The 21,697-nt window shown below is 29.5% G+C and overlaps 2 protein-coding genes across 2 annotated transcripts in view; both read left to right on the top strand.

Moving 5' to 3' along the window:
- Nucleotides 1-21,697, top strand: part of LOC143056235 (glycine amidinotransferase, mitochondrial-like) — a 149,271-nt gene that overhangs the window by 8,873 nt on the left and 118,701 nt on the right. The gene's annotated exons all lie outside the window — the stretch shown is intronic.
- Nucleotides 1-21,697, top strand: part of LOC143056233 (solute carrier family 35 member F6-like) — a 514,661-nt gene that overhangs the window by 397,172 nt on the left and 95,792 nt on the right. The window lies entirely within an intron of this gene.

The following is a 21,697-nucleotide window of genomic DNA, read 5'->3' as shown; positions in this document are numbered from 1 at the left end:
TTTTATGTGAGCTATGAAATACAACTTAAACTTTGCTAAGGAAGTTTGTTCTTCCGCCTCAGTACATCAAAATTTAAAAACTTTTTCATTATTTCCCCAAACATTAAGTTCCATGTCCCTTTTCTCCAAAGAAACCCCTTTCAGTGCAATGGGTATTATTGTAAATTAATGCTTTGCTCTTGTATATACTAATACTCATTCTTCCCCGTCTTTCTACAAAAAGGACGAAATATGGTATATTCGGACCGATGTAACTAGTTGTTCTGTTCCGCCAGAACCATTCAACTAGCTACATTGTTCCGGGTCTTTTCAACTAGCACCTTTTTTCTGGAAATTTTCAACTGCACTTGGATTAACACAACTAGTTGGAAAGTTCCATCGGAACGAAATAAGTAGTTGAAAAGCTCCGACGGACTGAGGCCATACGGTGACCTATAGTTGTTAATATATGTGTCATTTTGTCTCTTGTGGAGAGTTGTTTCATTAGCATTTATACCACATTTTCTTCTTTATATTCAAGAACTTTCAAAGCAGATTGTGTTTGTACTCTCCGACAAAGCAGTCAACAATGTGAAAGTGGTATCATGGCTGTTAATACAATACTGACATTCTTTATAAGATTAAGAGAGAAAATGGGAAATATGTCAAAGAAACAACAACCCAAACAAACAGCAGAACACAGCAGAAGGTCACACCTAGAGGCAGTCTTCAACTAGCTTGAATAAAAAAAAATACTAGTTCATTTCGCACTAAACTTAAAAACATATAAATGAACTTAAAATTAGAAGCTTGCAAGACTTCAAAACAACTGAGATAGTTTTGACTTTTCAACTCTTTACACTACACTTCCACGCAATATTATCAAACTGTGACAACAGTCTTCTTATTAGGTCTTTCCACTTTTCTGTGGAAAGATCTATTGTTTTTCTACTGATTTTTTTTCCCCATGCAAATTTTGTTCTTGCGATAAACATTTGTTTCTCAAAATGTCGCTTAGATATTTGGTATATGATATCGAACAGTTTATGCGCTTTTGAAATTTACCCTGCGTAACCGAATAGGTTTCTTTGTAGGAGTTATCTTCCCAACACTGTTTTCCTTGTGTCCACGACTCCTTCGCCATCGTTAAAGATAACGACAAATTTATTTTACAAAATTGCTCGTTATATTCTTCTCATGATTTGTCCTATTTTGACCAAAGCGATATGAATGCTCCATATGAGTATCTCATTATTGACCATCGTTATTACTTTAGTTGTGTCGTTAGGATACTATCTCATTATTGACCATCTTTATTACTTTAGTTGTGTCGTTAAGATACTATCTCATTATTTAACATCTTTATTACTTTATTTGTGTCGTTAGGATACTATCTCATTATTGACCATCTTTATTACTTTAGTTGTGTCGTTAGGATACTATCTCATTATTGACCATCTTTATTACTTTAGTTGTGTCGGTAGAATACTATCTCATTATTGACCATCTTTATTACTTTAGTTGTGTCGCTAGGATACTATCTCATTATTGAGCATCTGTATCACTTTAGTTGTGTCGTTAGGATACTATCTCATTATTGACCATCTTTATTACTTTAGTTGTGTCGTTAGGATACTATCTCATTATTGACCATCTTTATTACTTTAGTTGTGTCGTTAGGATACTATCTCATTATTTAACATCTTTATTACTTTATTTGTGTCGTTAGGATACTATCTCATTATTAACCATCTTTATTACTTTAGTTGTGTCGTTAGGATACTATCTCATTATTGACCATCTTTATTACTTTAGTTGTGTTGTTATGATACTATCTCATTATTGACCATCTTTAATACTTTAGTTGTGTCGTTAGAATACTATCTCATTATTGACCATCTTTATTACTTTAGTTGTGTCGTTAGGATACTATCTCATTATTGACCATCTTTATTACTTTAGTTGTGTCGTTAGAATACTATCTCATTATTTAACATGTTTATTACTTTAGTTGTGTCGTTAGGATACTATCTCATTATTTAACATCTTTATTACTTTGGTTGTGTCGTTAGGATACTATCTCATTATTGACCATCTTTATTACTTTAGTTGTGTCGTAAGAATGATATCTCATTATTGACCATCTTTATTACTTTAGATGTGTCGTTAGGATACTATCTCATTATTGACCATCTTTATTACTTTAGTTGTAACGTTAGGATACTATCTCATTATTGACCATCTTTATTACTTTAGTTGTGTCGCTAGGATACTATCTCATTATTGACCATCTTTATTACTTTAGTTGTGTCGTTAGGATACTATCTCATTATTGACCATCTTTATTACATTAGTTGTGTCGTTAGGATACTATCTCATTATTGACCATCTTTATTGCATTAGTTGTGTCGTTAGGATACTATCTCATTATTGACCATCTTTATTACTTTAGTTGTGTCGTTAGGATACTATATCATTATTGACCATCTTTATTACTTTAGTTGTGTTGCTAGGATACTATCTCATTATTGACCATCTTTATTACTTTAGATGTGTCGTTAGGATACCATCTCATTATTGACCATCTTTATTACTTTAGATGTGTCGTTAGGATACTATTTCATTATTGACCATCTTTATTACTTTAGTTGTGTCGTTAGAATACTATCTCATTATTGCCCATCGTTATTACTTCAGTTGTGTCGTTAGGATACTATCTCATTATTGACCATCTTTATTACTTTAGTTGTGTCGTTAGGATACAATCTCATTATTGACCATCTTTATTACTTTAGTGTGTCGTTATGATACTATCTCATTATTGACCATCTTTAATACTTTAGTTGTGTCGTTAGGATACTATCTCATTATTGACCATCTTTATTACTTTAGTTGTGTCGTTAGGATACTATCTCATTATTGACCATCTTTATTACTTAAGTTGTGCCATTAGGATACTATCTCATTATTGACCATCTTTATTACTTTAGTTGTGTCGTTAGGATACTATCTCATTATTTAACATCTTTATTACTTTAGTTGTGTCGTTAGGATACTATCTCATTATTGACCATCTTTATTACTTTAGTTGTGTCGTTAAGATACTATCTCATTATTTAACATCTTTATTACTTTATTTGTGTCGTTAGGATACTATCTCATTATTTAACATCTTTATTACTTTAGTTGTGTCGTTAGGATACTATCTCATTATTGACCATCTTTATTACTTTAGTTGTGTCGGAAGGATACTATCTCATTATTGACCATCTTTATTACTTTAGTTGTGTCGTTAGGATATTATCTCATTATTGACCATCTTTATTACTTTAGTTGTGTCGTTAGGATACTATCTCATTATTGAACATCTTTATTACTTTAGTTGTGTCGTTAGAATACTGTCTCATTATTGACCATCTTTATTACTTTAGTTGTGTCATTAGGATACTATCTCATTATTGAGCATCTGTATCACTTTAGTTGTGTCGTTAGGTTACTATCTCATTATTGACCATCTTTATTACTTTAGTTGTGTCGTTAGGATACTATCTCTTTATTGACCATCTTTATTACTTTAGTTGTGTCATTAGGATACTATCTCATTATTGAGCATCTGTATCACTTTAGTTGTGTCGTTAGGTTACTATCTCATTATTGACCATCTTTATTACTTTAGTTGTGTCGTTAGGATACTATCTCATTATTGACCATCTTGATTACTTTAGTTGTGTCGTTAGGATACTATCTCATTCTTGACCATCTTTATTACTTTAGTTGTGTCGTTAGGATACTATCTCATTTTTAACCATCTTTATTACTTTAGTTGTGTCGTTAGGATACTATCTCATTATTGACCATCTTTATTACTTTAGTTGTGTCGTTAGGATACTATCTCATTATTGAGCATCTGTATCACTTTAGTTGTGTCGTTAGGTTACTATCTCATTATTGACCATCTTTATTACTTTAGTTGTGTCGTTAGGATACTATCTCATTATTGACCATCTTGATTACTTTAGTTGTGTCGTTAGGATACTATCTCATTCTTGACCATCTTTATTACTTTAGTTGTGTCGTTAGGATACTATCTCATTTTTAACCATCTTTATTACTTTAGTTGTGTCGTTAGGATACTATCTCATTATTGACCATCTTTATTACTTTAGTTGTGTCGTTAGGATACTATCTCATTATTGACCATCTTTATTACTTTAGTTGTGTCGTTAGGATACTACAGTTGGGTGCAGACCAAGCATTACATGTAGACGGGCCGAAAAAGTTAACGCGGCGTTTACTCGCGTGCACTTCATGTAAACGCCGCGTTAACTGTGCGTTAACTCCGAAATTGCAGTAGACATTAAAAGTAAACGGGCGTTTACTTTCGCGTTTACCTCCGCGTTAACGCAAAAACGGCGCGTCTTCTAATTTTGTAAAGAGTAAACGGGCGTTTACTTTCCCGTTTACCTCCGCGTTAACGTGGAAAAATGCGCGTCTTCTATTTTCCTAAAAAGTATAAACGCGCGTTTACTGTTTGTAGTAAACGGCCGTTAACGCAGATTGTCATCGTAACCTGGATACACTGACCTAAAATATGAAATGATAAGGAACATCAAAATTAATTGACCAACCGCGGTCATTTCTGCTTGACATATTGACGATAAAAGTTATTTAAAAATGTCACACATTTGTATTTAATTGAACAATAATTATAGTAAATGTCTTGTTCATCTTAGACAGACTGACTCGTAAAACAAAATTATTTGATATCATTCACCAAAACTGACAATATTTACCTCTTAACAAGTTATCTTATTCTATATAGAAGTAATTCAGTTATATTTTCATGCCATAATTGACCATATAATACGTAACAATTGATAGCAATTATTGTACCAGCCTGACGGACATGACCTCTTTTTATTCAAAATATTGAATAGTAAACAAAATTCAGTAGTTTTCATACATCAGACTAACTCGTAATATATAATTATTTGTTTGCAACACCAAAACTGACCATATAAGCAAATTATTATGTAAATCTATACAGCCGGCATAGTAAATGAGCTATATTTTGATATAAAGATTGATTGTGTAATAAAAAAGGAAGCAATATTTAAATATTATGACATAGTTTGTTTTTTGGCATCAATTTAGAGTGACAGCATGTCCTTTTTCATTCAAAATATTGAATCACAAACAAAATTCAATAGTTTTCTTACCTTAGACTGACTCGTATAATAAAATTATTTGTCCGCAACACTCAAAACTGACCATATAAGCATTTCATTATGTAAATCTATATAGCCGCACAGTAAATGAGATATATTTTCATGTAAGAATTGATTGTATAAGAAAATAGGTAGCAATATTTGAATATTATGACTAAAAAATTTTGTTCGCATCAATTTAGAGTGCCAGCATGTACTTTTTTATTCAAAATATTGAATCGTAAACAAAATTCAGTAGTTTTCATACCTCAGACTGACTCATATAATAAAATTATTTGTCTGCAACAACCAAAACTGACCATATAAGCATTCTAGTATTTAAATCTATATAGCCGCATAGTAAATCAGTTATATTTTCATGTAATGATTGATTGTATAATAAAATAGGTAGCAATATTTGAATATTATGAATAAAAAATTTTGTTCGCATCAATTTAGAGGGCCAGCATGTCCTTTTTTTATTCAAAATATTGAATCGTAAACAAAATTCAGTAGTTTTCATACCTCAGACTGACTCATATAATAAAATTATTTGTTCGCAACAACCAAAACTGACCATATAAGCATTTAATTATGTAAATCTATATAGCCGCATAGTAAATGAGTTATATTTTCATGTAATGATTGATTGTATAATAAAATAGGTAGCAATATTTGAATATTATGACTGAAAAAATTTTGTTTGCATCAATTTAAAGGGCCAGCATGTCCTTTTTTTATTCAAAATATTGAATCATAAACAAACTTCAGTAGTTTTCATACCTCAGACTGACTCATATAATAAAATTTTTTGTCCGCAACAACCAAACTGACCATATAAGCATTCTATTATGTAAATCTATATAGCTGCATAGTAAATGAGTTATATTTTCATGTAAGGATTGATTGTATAAGAAAATAGGTAGCAATATTTGAATATTATGACTAAAAAGTTTTGTTCGCATCAATTTAGAGTGCCAGCATGTACTTTTTTATTCAAAATATTGAATCGTAAACAAAATTCAGTAGTTTTCATACCTCAGACTGACTCATATAATAAAATTATTTGTCCGCAACAACCAAAACTGACCATATAAGCATTCTAGTATTTAAATCTATATAGCCGCATAGTAAATGAGTTATATTTTCATGTATGGATTGATTGTATAATAAAATAGGTAGCAATATTTGAATATTATGACTAAAAAATTTTGTTCCCATCAATTTAGAGGGCCAGCATGTCCTTTTTTTATTCAAAATATTGAATCATAAACAAAATTCAGTAGTTTTCATACCTCAGACTGACTCATATAATAAAATTATTTGTTGGCAACAACACAAACTGACCATATAAGCATTTAATTATGTAAATCTATATAGCCGCATAGTAAATGAGTTATATTTTTATGTAAGGATTGATTGTATAAGAAAATAGGTAGCAATATTTAAATATTATGACTAAAAAATTTTGTTCGCATCAATTAAGAGTGCCAGCATGTACTTTTTTATTCAAAATATTGAATCATAAAAAAATTCAGTAGTTTTCATACCTCAGACTGACTCATATAATAAAATTATTTGTTCGCAACAACCAAAACTGACCATATAAGCATTCTTGTATGTAAATCTATATAGCTGCATAGTACATGAGTTATATTTTCATATAAGGATTGATTGTATAATAAAATAGGTAGCAATATTTGAATATTATGACTAAAAAATTTTGTTCGCATCAATTTAGGTTGCCAGCATGTCCCTTTTTTATTCAAAATATTGAATCGTAAACCAAATTCAGTAGTTTTCATACCTCAGACTGACTCATATAATAAAATTATTTGTCTGCAACAACCAAAACTGACCATATAAGCATTCTAGTATTTAAATCTATATAGCCGCATAGTAAATGAGTTATATTTTCATGTAATGATTGATTGTATAATAAAATAGGTAGCAATATTTGAATATTATGACTAAAAAATTTTGTTCGCATCAATTTAGGTTGCCAGCATGTCCCATTTTTTTTTCAAAATATTGAATCGTAAACCAAATTCAGTAGTTTTCATACCTCAGACTGACTCATATAATAAAATTATTTGTCTGCAACAACCAAAACTGACCATATAAGCATTCTAGTATTTAAATCTATATAGCCGCATAGTAAATGAGTTATGTTTTCATGTAATGATTGATTGTATAATAAAATAGGTAGCAATATTTGAATATTATGAATAAAAAATTTTGTTCGCATCAATTTAGAGGGCCAGCATGTCCTTTTTTTATTCAAAATATTGAATCATAAACAAAATTCAGTAGTTTTCATACCTCAGACTGACTCATATAATAAAATTATTTGTCCGCAACAACCAAAACTGACTATATAAGCATTTAATTATGTAAATCTATATAGCCGCATAGTAAATGAGTTATATTTTCATGTAATGATTGATTGTATAATAAAATAGGTAGCAATATTTGAATATTATGAATGAAAAAATTTTGTTCGCATCAATTTAAAGGGCCAGCATGTCCTTTTTTTATTCAAAATATTGAATCATAGACAAACTTCAGTAGTTTTCATACCTCAGACTGACTCATATAATAAAATTTTTTGTCCGCAACAACCAAACTGACCATATAAGCATTCTATTATGTAAATCTATATAGCTGCATAGTAAATGAGTTATATTTTCATGTAAGGATTGATTGTATAAGAAAATAGGTAGCAATATTTGAATATTATGACTAAAAAGTTTTGTTCGCATCAATTTAGAGTGCCAGCATGTACTTTTTTATTAAAAATATTGAATCGTAAACAAAATTCAGTAGTTTTCATACCTCAGACTGACTCATATAATAAAATTATTTGTCCACAACAACCAAAACTGACCATATAAGCATTCTAGTATTTAAATCTATATAGCCGCATAGTAAATGAGTTATATTTTCATGTATGGATTGATTGTATAATAAAATAGGTAGCAATATTTGAATATTATGACTAAAAAATTTTGTTCGCATCAATTTAGAGGGCCAGCATGTCCTTTTTTTATTCAAAATATTGAATCATAAACAAAATTCAGTAGTTTTCATACCTCAGACTGACTCATATAATAAAATTATTTGTCGGCAACAACACAAACTGACCATATAAGCATTTAATTATGTAAATCTATATAGCCGCATAGTAAATGAGTTATATTTTTATGTAAGGATTGATTGTATAAGAAAATAGGTAGCAATATTTAAATATTATGACTAAAAAATTTTGTTCGCATCAATTTAGGTTGCCAGCATGTCCCTTTTTTATTCAAAATATTGAATCGTAAACCAAATTCAGTAGTTTTCATACCTCAGACTGACTCATATAATAAAATTATTTGTCTGCAACAACCAAAACTGTTTATATAAGCATTCTAGTATTTAAATCTATATAGCCGCATAGTAAATGAGTTATGTTTTCATGTAATGATTGATTGTATAATAAAATAGGTAGCAATATTTGAATATTATGAATAAAAAATTTTGTTCGCATCAATTTAGAGGGCCAGCATGTCCTTTTTTTATTCAAAATATTGAATCATAAACAAAATTCAGTAGTTTTCATACCTCAGACTGACTCATATAATAAAATTATTTGTCCGCAACAACCAAAACTGACTATATAAGCATTTAATTATGTAAATCTATATAGCCGCATAGTAAATGAGTTATATTTTCATGTAATGATTGATTGTATAATAAAATAGGTAGCAATATTTGAATATTATGAATGAACAAATTTTGTTCGCATCAATTTAAAGGGCCAGCATGTCCTTTTTTTATTCAAAATATTGAATCATAAACAAACTTCAGTAGTTTTCATACCTCAGACTGACTCATATAATAAAATTTTTTGTCCGCAACAACCAAACTGACCATATAAGCATTCTATTATGTAAATCTATATAGCTGCATAGTAAATGAGTTATATTTTCATGTAAGGATTGATTGTATAAGAAAATAGGTAGCAATATTTGAATATTATGACTAAAAAATTTTGTTCGCATCAATTTAGAGTGCCAGCATGTACTTTTTTATTCAAAATATTGAATCGTAAACAAAATTCATTAGTTTTCATACCTCAGACTGACTCATATAATAAAATTATTTGTCTGCAACAACCAAAACTGACCATATAAGCATTCTTGTATGTAAATCTATATAGCTGCATAGTACATGAGTTATATTTTCATATAAGGATTGATTGTATAATAAAATAGGTAGCAATATTTGAATATTATGACTAAAAAATTTTGTTCGCATCAATTTAGGTTGCCAGCATGTCCCTTTTTTCTTCAAAATATTGAATCGTAAACCAAATTCAGTAGTTTTCATACCTCAGACTGACTCATATAATAAAATTATTTGTCTGCAACAACCAAAACTGACCATATAAGCATTCTAGTATTTAAATCTATATAGCCGCATAGTAAATGAGTTATATTTTCATGTAATGATTGATTGTATAATAAAATAGGTAGCAATATTTGAATATTATGACTAAAAAATTTTGTTCGCATCAATTTAGGTTGCCAGCATGTCCCTTTTTTATTCAAAATATTGAATCGTAAACCAAATTCAGTAGTTTTCATACCTCAGACTGACTCATATAATAAAATTATTTGTCTGCAACAACCAAAACTGACCATATAAGCATTCTAGTATTTAAATCTATATAGCCGCATAGTAAATGAGTTATGTTTTCATGTAATGATTGATTGTATAATAAAATAGGTAGCAATATTTGAATATTATGAATAAAAAATTTTGTTCGCATCAATTTAGAGGGCCAGCATGTCCTTTTTTTATTCAAAATATTGAATCATAAACAAAATTCAGTAGTTTTCATACCTCAGACTGACTCATATAATAAAATTATTTGTCCGCAACAACCAAAACTGACTATATAAGCATTTAATTATGTAAATCTATATAGCCGCATAGTAAATGAGTTATATTTTCATGTAATGATTGATTGTATAATAAAATAGGTAGCAATATTTGAATATTATGAATGAAAAAATTTTGTTCGCATCAATTTAAAGGGCCAGCATGTCCTTTTTTTATTCGAAATATTGAATCATAAACAAACTTCAGTAGTTTTCATACCTCAGACTGACTCACATAATAAAATTTTTTGTCCGCAACAACCAAACTGACCATATAAGCATTCTATTATGTAAATCTATATAGCTGCATAGTAAATGAGTTATATTTTCATGTAAGGATTGATTGTATAAGAAAATAGGTAGCAATATTTGAATATTATGACTAAAAAGTTTTGTTCGCATCAATTTAGAGTGCCAGCATGTACTTTTTTATTCAAAATATTGAATCGTAAACAAAATTCAGTAGTTTTCATACCTCAGACTGACTCATATAATAAAATTATTTGTCCACAACAACCAAAACTGACCATATAAGCATTCTAGTATTTAAATCTATATAGCCGCATAGTAAATGAGTTATATTTTCATGTATGGATTGAGTGTATAATAAAATAGGTAGCAATATTTGAATATTATGACTAAAAAATTTTGTTCGCATCAATTTAGAGGGCCAGCATGTCCTTTTTTTATTCAAAATATTGAATCATAAACAAAATTCAGTAGTTTTCATACCTCAGACTGACTCATATAATAAAATTATTTGTCAGCAACAACACAAACTGACCATATAAGCATTTAATTATGTAAATCTATATAGCCGCATAGTAAATGAGTTATATTTTTATGTAAGGATTGATTGTATAAGAAAATAGGTAGCAATATTTAAATATTATGACTAAAAAATTTTGTTCGCATCAATTAAGAGTGCCAGCATGTACTTTTTTATTCAAAATATTGAATCATAAAAAAATTCAGTAGTTTTCATACCTCAGACTGACTCATATAATAAAATTATTTGTTCGCAACAACCAAAACTGACCATATAAGCATTCTTGTATGTAAATCTATATAGCTGCATAGTACATGAGTTATATTTTCATATAAGGATTGATTGTATAATAAAATAGGTAGCAATATTTGAATATTATGACTAAAAAATTTTGTTCGCATCAATTTAGGTTGCCAGCATGTCCCTTTTTTCTTCAAAATATTGAATCGTAAACCAAATTCAGTAGTTTTCATACCTCAGACTGACTCATATAATAAAATTATTTGTCTGCAACAACCAAAACTGACCATATAAGCATTCTAGTATTTAAATCTATATAGCCGCATAGTAAATGAGTTATATTTTCATGTAATGCTTGATTGTATAATAAAATAGGTAGCAATATTTGAATATTATGACTAAAAAATTTTGTTCGCATCAATTTAGGTTGCCAGCATGTCCCTTTTTTATTCAAAATATTGAATCGTAAACCAAATTCAGTAGTTTTCATACCTCAGACTGACTCATATAATAAAATTATTTGTCTGCAACAACCAAAACTGACCATATAAGCATTCTAGTATTTAAATCTATATAGCCGCATAGTAAATGAGTTATGTTTTCATGTAATGATTGATTGTATAATAAAATAGGTAGCAATATTTGAATATTATGAATAAAAAATTTTGTTCGCATCAATTTAGAGGGCCAGCATGTCCTTTTTTTATTCAAAATATTGAATCATAAACAAAATTCAGTAGTTTTCATACCTCAGACTGACTCATATAATAAAATTATTTGTCCGCAACAACCAAAACTGACTATATAAGCATTTAATTATGTAAATCTATATAGCCGCATAGTAAATGAGTTATATTTTCATGTAATGATTGATTGTATAATAAAATAGGTAGCAATATTTGAATATTATGAATGAACAAATTTTGTTCGCATCAATTTAAAGGGCCAGCATGTCCTTTTTTTATTCAAAATATTGAATCATAAACAAACTTCAGTAGTTTTCATACCTCAGACTGACTCATATAATAAAATTTTTTGTCCGCAACAACCAAACTGACCATATAAGCATTCTATTATGTAAATCTATATAGCTGCATAGTAAATGAGTTATATTTTCATGTAAGGATTGATTGTATAAGAAAATAGGTAGCAATATTTGAATATTATGACTAAAAAATTTTGTTCGCATCAATTTAGAGTGCCAGCATGTACTTTTTTATTCAAAATATTGAATCGTAAACAAAATTCATTAGTTATCATACCTCAGACTTACTCATATAATAAAATTATTTGTCCGCAACAACCAAAACTGACCATATAAGCATTCTAGTATTTAAATCTATATAGCCGCATAGTAAATGAGTTATATTTTCATGTATGGATTGATTGTATAATAAAATAGGTAGCAATATTTGAATATTATGACTAAACAATTTTGTTCGCATCAATTTAGAGGGCCAGCATGTCCTTTTTTTATTCAAAATATTGAATCATAAACAAAATTCAGTAGTTTTCATACCTCAGACTGACTCATATAATAAAATTATTTGTCCGCAACAACAAAAACTGACCATATAAGCATTTAATTATGTAAATCTATATAGCCGCATAGTAAATGAGTTATATTTTTATGTAAGGATTGATTGTATAAGAAAATAGGTAGCAATATTTGAATATTAAGACTAAAAAATTTTGTTCGCATCAATTTAGAGTGCCAGCATGTACTTTTTTATTCAAAATATTGAATATTGAAACAAATTTTAGTAGTTTTCTAACCTCAGACTGACTCGAATTTTAACCAAAACAGACCATATTAGCACTATATATAGCTGCATAGTAAATTAGTTTATTATATCCATGTAAAGATAGCAATATTTGAACATTTAAATACACTGTACAATTTACGTCTCTTTTTTTTTTTATCATTTGTCAAAACAGAATCTTATCATGTTAATCCAAGGCAAACAAGGTGAATTTCGATTAAAAATAATGGTTTTAAATACCCCGAGTTATAGTAGGAATTCGAAGAGACAATTATGAATGGGGAACGAAACAATAAAAACCATGATGTTTATATCCCATCATATTGAAATATTCTCCCGATGTCTCGGATAACCTTTCTTTTCGTATCGATATTTGCACATGTAACTTTTGGAAGAAAACTATAGAAAATCTGCCTATCAGTAAAGTTAATGGACTTAATGAAAGTGATTTTGTGTAATTTAATATTTCGAATTAAAAGAGTTTTTGAATTGTTCTGGTTTGAAACACATATACGTAAAATATTAAGACTGAAGGTCGTTTTTATAAAATAAATGTGCAAATGAACTTGAAGTTTATTTCTAAATTTACCCAATCAGTTAACGCGAAAAGTAAACGTGCGTTTACTTTCATGTGCACGTAAAAATATACTTGTAAAATCTGTACTAAACGCCCGTTTACTTTTAAGTGCACGTAAAAATAAATTTGAAGAATTCTGAAGTAAACGCCCGTTTACTACTGACTAAACGGACACATAGTAAACGCCCGTTTACTAAGGTAGACATTAGAAATTTCCATTTCAGCCACGTTAACGTAATTATAGTAAACGTGCGTTTACTAGTAAACGGGAGATTTGAAGTTAACTAACGAAATATGTGCACGCGGCGTTAACTTGCGTTTACTTTATGTAATGCTTGGTCTGCACCCAACTGTATCTCATTATTGACCATCTTTATTACTTTAGTTGTGTCGTTAGGATACTATCTCATTATTGACCATCTTTATTACTTTAGTTGTGATGTTAAGATACTATCTCATTATTGAGCATCTATATCACTTTAGTTGTGTCGTTAGGATACTATCTCATTATTGACCATCTTTATTACTTTAGTTGTGTCGTTAGGATACTATCTCATTATTAACCATCTTTATTACTTTAGTTGTGTCGTTAGGATACTATCTCATTATTGACCATCTTTATTACTTTAGTTGTGATGTTAAGATACTATCTCATTATTGAGCATCTATATCACTTTAGTTGTGTCGTTAGGATACTATCTCATTATTGACCATCTTTATTACTTTAGTTGTGTCTTTAGGATACTATCTCATTATTGACCATCTTTATTACTTTAGTTGTGTCGTTATGATACTATCTCATTATTGACCATCTTTATTACTTTAGTTGTGTCGTTAGGATACTATCTCATTATTGGGCATCTGTATCACTTTAGTTGTGTCGTTAGGATACTATCTCATTATTGACCATCTTTATTACTTTAGTTGTGTCGTTAGGATACTATCTCATTATTAACCATCTTTATTACTTTAGTTGTGTCGTTAGGATACTATCTCATTATTGACCATCTTTATTACTTTAGTTGTGATGTTAAGATACTATCTCATTATTGAGCATCTATATCACTTTAGTTGTGTCGTTAGGATACTATCTCATTATTGACCATCTTTATTACTTTAGTTGTGTCTTTAGGATACTATCTCATTATTGACCATCTTTATTACTTTAGTTGTGTCGTTAGGATACTATCTCATTATTGACCATCTTTATTACTTTAGTTGTGTCGTTAGGATACTATCTCATTATTGACCATCTTTATTACTTTAGTTGTGTCGTTAGGATACTATCTCATTATTGACCATCTTTATTACTTTAGTTGTGTCGTTAGGATACTATCTCATTATTAACCATCTTTATTACTTTAGTTGTGTCGTTAGGATACTATCTCAGTATTGACCATCTTTATTACTTTAGTTGTGTCGTTAGGATACTATCTCATTATTGAGCATCTATATCACTTTAGTTGTGTCGTTAGGATACTATCTCATTATTAACCATCTTTATTACTTTAGTTGTGCCGTTAGGATACTATCTCATTATTGACCATCTTTATTACTTTAGTTGTGTCGTTAGGATACTATCTCATTATTGACCATCTTTATTACATTAGTTGTGTCGTTAGGATACTATCTCATTATTGACCATCTTTATTACTTTAGTTGTGATGTTAAGATACTATCTCATTATTGAGCATCTATATCACTTTAGTTGTGTCGTTAGGATACTATCTCATTATTGACCATCTTTATTACTTTAGTTGTGTCTTTAGGATACTATCTCATTATTGACCATCTTTATTACTTTAGTTGTGTCGTTAGGATACTATCTCATTATTGACCATCTTTATTACTTTAGTTGTGTCGTTAGGATACTATCTCATTATTGACCATCTTTATTACTTTAGTTGTGTCGTTAGGATACTATCTCATTATTGACCATCTTTATTACTTTAGTTTTGTCGTTAGGATACTATCTCATTATTGACCATCTTTATTACTTTAGTTGTGTCGTTATGATACTATCTCATTATTGACCATCTTTAATACTTTAGTTGTGTCGTTAGGATACTATCTCATTATTGACCATCTTTATTACTTTAGTTGTGTCGTTAAGATACTATCTCATTATTGACCATCTTTATTACTTTAGTTGTGCCGTTAGGATACTATCTCATTATTGACCATCTTTATTACTTTAGTTGTGTCGTTAGGATACTATCTCATTATTTTACATCTTTATTACTTTAGTTGTGTCGTTATGATACTATCTCATTATTGACCATCTTTATTACTTTAGATGTGTCGTTAGGATACTATCTTATTATTGACCATCTTTATTACTTTAGTTGTGTCGTTAGGATAATATCTCATTATTGACCATCTTTATAACTTTAGTTGTGTCGCTAAGATACTATCTCATTATTGACCATCTTTATTACTTTAGTTGTGTCGTTAGGATACTATCTCATTATTGACCATCTTTATTACTTTAGTTGTGTCGTTATGATACTATCTCATTATTGACCATCTTTAATACTTTAGTTGTGTCGTTAGGATACTATCTCATTATTGACCATCTTTATTACTTTAGTTGTGTCGTTAAGCTACTATCTCATTATTGACCATCTTTATTACTTTAGTTGTGTCGTTAGGATACTATCTCATTATTGAGCATCTATATCACTTTAGTTGTGTCGTTAGGATACTATCTCATTATTAACCATCTTTATTACTTTAGTTGTGTCGTTAGGATACTATCTCATTATTGACCATCTTTATTACTTTAGTTGTGTTGTTAAGATACTATCTCATTATTGAGCATCTATATCACTTTAGTTGTGTCGTTAGGATACTATCTCATTATTGACCATCTTTATTACTTCAGTTGTGTCTTTAGGATACTATCTCATTATTGACCATCTTTATTACTTTAGTTGTGTCGGTAGGATACTATCTCATTATTGACCATCTTTATTACTTTAGTTGTGTCGTTAGGATACTATCTCATTATTGGGCATCTGTATCACTTTAGTTGTGTCGTTAGGATACTATCTCATTATTGACCATCTTTATTACTTTAGTTGTGTCGTTAGGATACTATCTCATTATTGACCATCTTTATTACTTTAGTTGTGTCGTTAGGATACTATCTCATTATTGACCATCTTTATACTTTAGTTGTGTCGTTAGGATACTATCTCATTATTAACCATCTTTATTACTTTAGTTGTGTCGTTAGGATTCTATCTCAGTATTGACCATCTTTATTACTTTAGTTGTGTCGTTAGGATACTATCTCATTATTGAGCATCTATATCACTTTAGTTGTGTCGTTAGGATACTATCTCATTATTAACCATCTTTATTACTTTAGTTTTGTCGTTAGGATACTATCTCATTATTGACCATCTTTATTACTTTAGTTGTGTCGTTATGATACTATCTCATTATTGACCATCTTTAATACTTTAGTTGTGTCGTTAGGATACTATCTCATTATTGACCATCTTTATTACTTTAGTTGTGTCGTTAAGATACTATCTCATTATTGACCATCTTTATTACTTTAGTTGTGCCGTTAGGATACTATCTCATTATTGACCATCTTTATTACTTTAGTTGTGTCGTTAGGATACTATCTCATTATTTAACATCTTTATTACTTTAGTTGTGTCGTTATGATACTATCTCATTATTGACCATCTTTATTACTTTAGATGTGTCGTTAGGATACTATCTTATTATTGACCATCTTTATTACTTTAGTTGTGTCGTTAGGATAATATCTCATTATTGACCATCTTTATAACTTTAGTTGTGTCGCTAAGATACTATCTCATTATTGACCATCTTTATTACTTTAGTTGTGTCGTTAGGATACTATCTCATTATTGACCATCTTTATTACATTAGTTGTGTCGTTAGGATACTATCTCATTATTGACCATCTTTATTGCATTAGTTGTGTCGTTAGGATACTATCTCATTATGACCATCTTTATAACTTTAGTTGTGTCGCTAGGATACTATCTCATTATTGACCATCTTTATTACTTTAGTTGTGTCGTTAGGATACTATCTCATTATTGACCATCTTTATTACATTAGTTGTGTCGTTAGGATACTATCTCATTATTGACCATCTTTATTACTTTAGTTGTGTCGGTAGGATACTATCTCATTATTGACCATCTTTATTACTTTAGTTGTGTCGTTAGGATACTATCTCATTATTGAGCATCTGTATCACTTTAGTTGTGTCGTTAGGATACTATCTCATTATTGACCATCTTTATTACTTTAGTTGTGTCGTTAGGATACTATCTCATTATTGACCATCTTTATTACTTTAGTTGTGTCGTTAGGATACTATCTCATTATTGACCATCTTTATTACTTTAGTTGTGTCGTTAGGATACTATCTCATTATTAACCATCTTTATTACTTTAGTTGTGTCGTTAGGATACTATCTCAGTATTGACCATCTTTATTACTTTAGTTGTGTCGTTAGGATACTATCTCATTATTGAGCATCTATATCACTTTAGTTGTGTCGTTAGGATACTATCTCATTATTAACCATCTTTATTACTTTAGTTGTGTCGTTAGGATACTATCTCATTATTGACCATCTTTATTACTTTAGTTGTGTTGTTAGGATACTATCTCATTATTGAGCATCTATATCACTTTAGTTGTGTCGTTAGGATACTATCTCATTATTGACCATCTTTATTACTTTAGTTGTGTCGTTAGGATACTATCTCATTATTGACCATGTTTATTACTTTAGTTGTGTCGGTAGGATACTGTCTCATTATTGACCATCTTTATTACTTTAGTTGTGTCGTTAGGATACTATCTCATTATTGAGCATCTGTATCACTTTAGTTGTGTCGATAGGATACTATCTCATTATTGACCATCTTTATTACTTTAGTTGTGTCGTTAGGATACTATCTCATTATTGACCATCTTTATAACTTTAGTTGTGTCGTTAGGATACTATCTCATTATTGACCATCTTTATTACTTTAGTTGTGTCGTTAGGATACTATCTCATTATTAACCATCTTTATTACTTTAGTTGTGTCGTTAGGATACTATCTCAGTATTGACCATCTTTATTACTTTAGTTGTGTCGTTAGGATACTATCTCATTATTGAGCATCTATATCACTTTAGTTGTGTCGTTAGGATACTATCTCATTATTAACCATCTTTATTACTTTAGTTGTGTCGTTAGGATACTATCTCATTATTGACCATCTTTATTACTTTAGTTGTGTCGTTATGATACTATCTCATTATTGACCATCTTTAATACTTTAGTTGTGTCGTTAGGATACTATCTCATTATTGACCATCTGTATTACTTTAGTTGTGTCGTTAGGATACTATCTCATTATTGACCATCTTTATTACTTTAGTTGTGCCATTAGGATACTATCTCATTATTGACCATCTTTATTACTTTAGTTGTGTCGTTAGGATACTATCTCATTATTTAACATCTTTATTACTTTAGTTGTGTCGTTAGGATACTATCTCATTATTGACCATCTTTATTACTTTAGATGTGTCGTTGATACTATCTCATTATTGACCATCTTTATTACTTTAGTTGTGTCGTTAGGATACTATCTCATTATTGACCTTCTTTATTACTTTAGTTATGCCGCTAGGATATTATCTCATTATTGACCATCTTTATTACTTTAGTTGTGTCGTTAGGATACTATCTCATTATTGACCATCTTTATTACATTAGTTGTGTCGTTAGGATACTATCTCATTATTGACCATCTTTATTGCATTAGTTGTGTTGTTAGGATACTATCTCATTATTGACCATCTTTATTACTTTAGTTGTGTCGTTAGGATACTATATCATTATTGACCATCTTTATTACTTTAGTTGTGTTGCTAGGATACTTTCTCATTATTGACCATTTTTATTACTTTAGATGTGTCGTTATGATACCATCTCATTATTGACCATCTTTATTACTTTAGATGTGTCGTTAAAATACTATCTCATTATTGCCCATCGTTATTACTTTAGTTGTGTCGTTAGGATACTATCTCATTATTGACCATCTTTATTACTTTAGTTGTGTCGTTAAGATACAATCTCATTATTGACCATCTTTATTACTTTAGTGTGTCGTTATGATACTATCTCATTATTGACCATCTTTAATACTTTAGTTGTGTCCTTAGGATACTATCTCATTATTGACCATCTTTATTACTTTAGTTGTGTCGTAAGGATACTATCTTATTATTGACCATCTTTATTACTTAAGTTGTGCCGTTAGGATACTATCTCATTATTGACCATCTTTATTACTTTAGTTGTGTCGTTAGGATACTATCTCATTATTTAACATCTTTATTACTTTAGTTGTGTCGTTAGGATACTATCTCATTATTCAGCATCTTTATTACTTTAGTTGTGTCGTTAGGATACTATCTCATTATTTAACATCTTTATTACTTTAGTTGTGTCGTTAGGATACTATCTCATTATTGACCATCTTTATTACTTTAGTTGTGTCGGTAGGATACTATCTCATTATTGACCATCTTTATTACTTTAGTTGTGTCGTTAGGATATTATCTCATTATTGACCATCTTTATTACTTTAGTTGTGTCGTTAGGATACTATCTCATTATTGAACATCTTTATTACTTTAGTTGTGTCGTTAGAATACTGTCTCATTATTGACCATCTTTATTACTTTAGTTGTGTCGTTAGGATAATATCTCATTATTGACCATCTTTATTACTTTAGTTGTGTTGTTAGGATACTATCTCATTATTGAGCATCTATATCACTTTTTTGTGTCGTTAGGATATTATCTCATTATTGACCATATTTATTACTTTAGTTGTGTCGTTAGGATACTATCTCATTATTGACCATCTTTATTACTTTAGTTGTGCCGTTAGGATACTATCTCATTATTTACCATCTTTATTACTTTAGTTGTGTCGTTAGGATACTATCTCATTATTCAGCATCTATATTACTTTAGTTGTGTCGTTAGGATACTATCTCATTATTGACCATCTTTATTACTTTAGTTGTGTCGTTAGGATACTATCTCATTATTGACCATCTTTATTACTTTAGTTGTGTTGTTAGGATACTATCTCATTAATGACCATCTTTATTACTTTAGTTGTGTCGTTAGGATACTATCTCATTATTGACCATCTTTATTACTTTAGTTGTGTCGTTAGGATACTATCTCATTATTGACCATCTTTAATACTTTAGTTGTGTCGTTAGGATACTATCTCATTATTGACCATCTTTATTACTTTAGTTGTGTCGTTAGGATACTATCTCATTATTGACCATCTTTATTACTTTAGTTGTGCCATTAGGATACTATCTCATTATTGACCATCTTTATTACTTTAGTTGTGTCGTTAGGATACTATCTCATTATTGACCATCTTTAATACTTTAGTTGTGTCGTTAGGATACTATCTCATTATTGACCATCTTTATTACTTTAGTTGTCTCGTTAGGATACTATCTCATTATTGACCATCTTTATTACTTTAGTTGTGTCGTTATGATACTATCTCATTATTGACCATCTTTATTACTTTATATGTGTCGTTAGGATACTATCTCATTATTGGCCATCTTTATTACTTAAGTTGTGTCGTTAGGATACTATCTCATTATTTAACATCTTTATTACTTTAGTTGTGTCGTTAGGATACTATCTCATTATTGACCATCTTTATAACTTTAGTTGTGTCGTATGGATACTATCTCATTATTTAACATGTTTATTACTTTAGTTGTGTCGTTAGGATACTATCTCATTATTTAACATCTTTATTACTTTGGTTGTGTCGTTAGGATACTTTCTCATTATTGACCATCTTTATTACTTTAGTTGTGCCGTTAGGATACTATCTCATTATTGACCATCTTTATTACTTTAGTTGTGTCGTTAGGATACTATCTCATTATTGACCATCTTTATTACTTTAGTTGTGTCGTTAGGATACTATCTCATTATTTAACATGTTTATTACTTTAGTTGTGTCGTTAGGATACTATCTCATTATTTAACATCTTTATTACTTTGGTTGTGTCGTTAGGATACTATCTCATTATTGACCATCTTTATTACTTTAGTTGTGTCGTTAGGATACTATCTCATTATTGACCATCGTTATTACTTTAGTTGTGTCGTTAGGAT

The sequence above is a fragment of the Mytilus galloprovincialis genome, chromosome 13 (assembly GCF_965363235.1).
Source record: "Mytilus galloprovincialis chromosome 13, xbMytGall1.hap1.1, whole genome shotgun sequence".
In the NCBI taxonomy this organism is placed as follows: domain Eukaryota; kingdom Metazoa; phylum Mollusca; class Bivalvia; order Mytilida; family Mytilidae; genus Mytilus; species Mytilus galloprovincialis.
The sequence above is the reverse complement of the archived record's forward strand: the minus strand, read 5'-3'. Positions and strand labels throughout refer to the sequence as shown.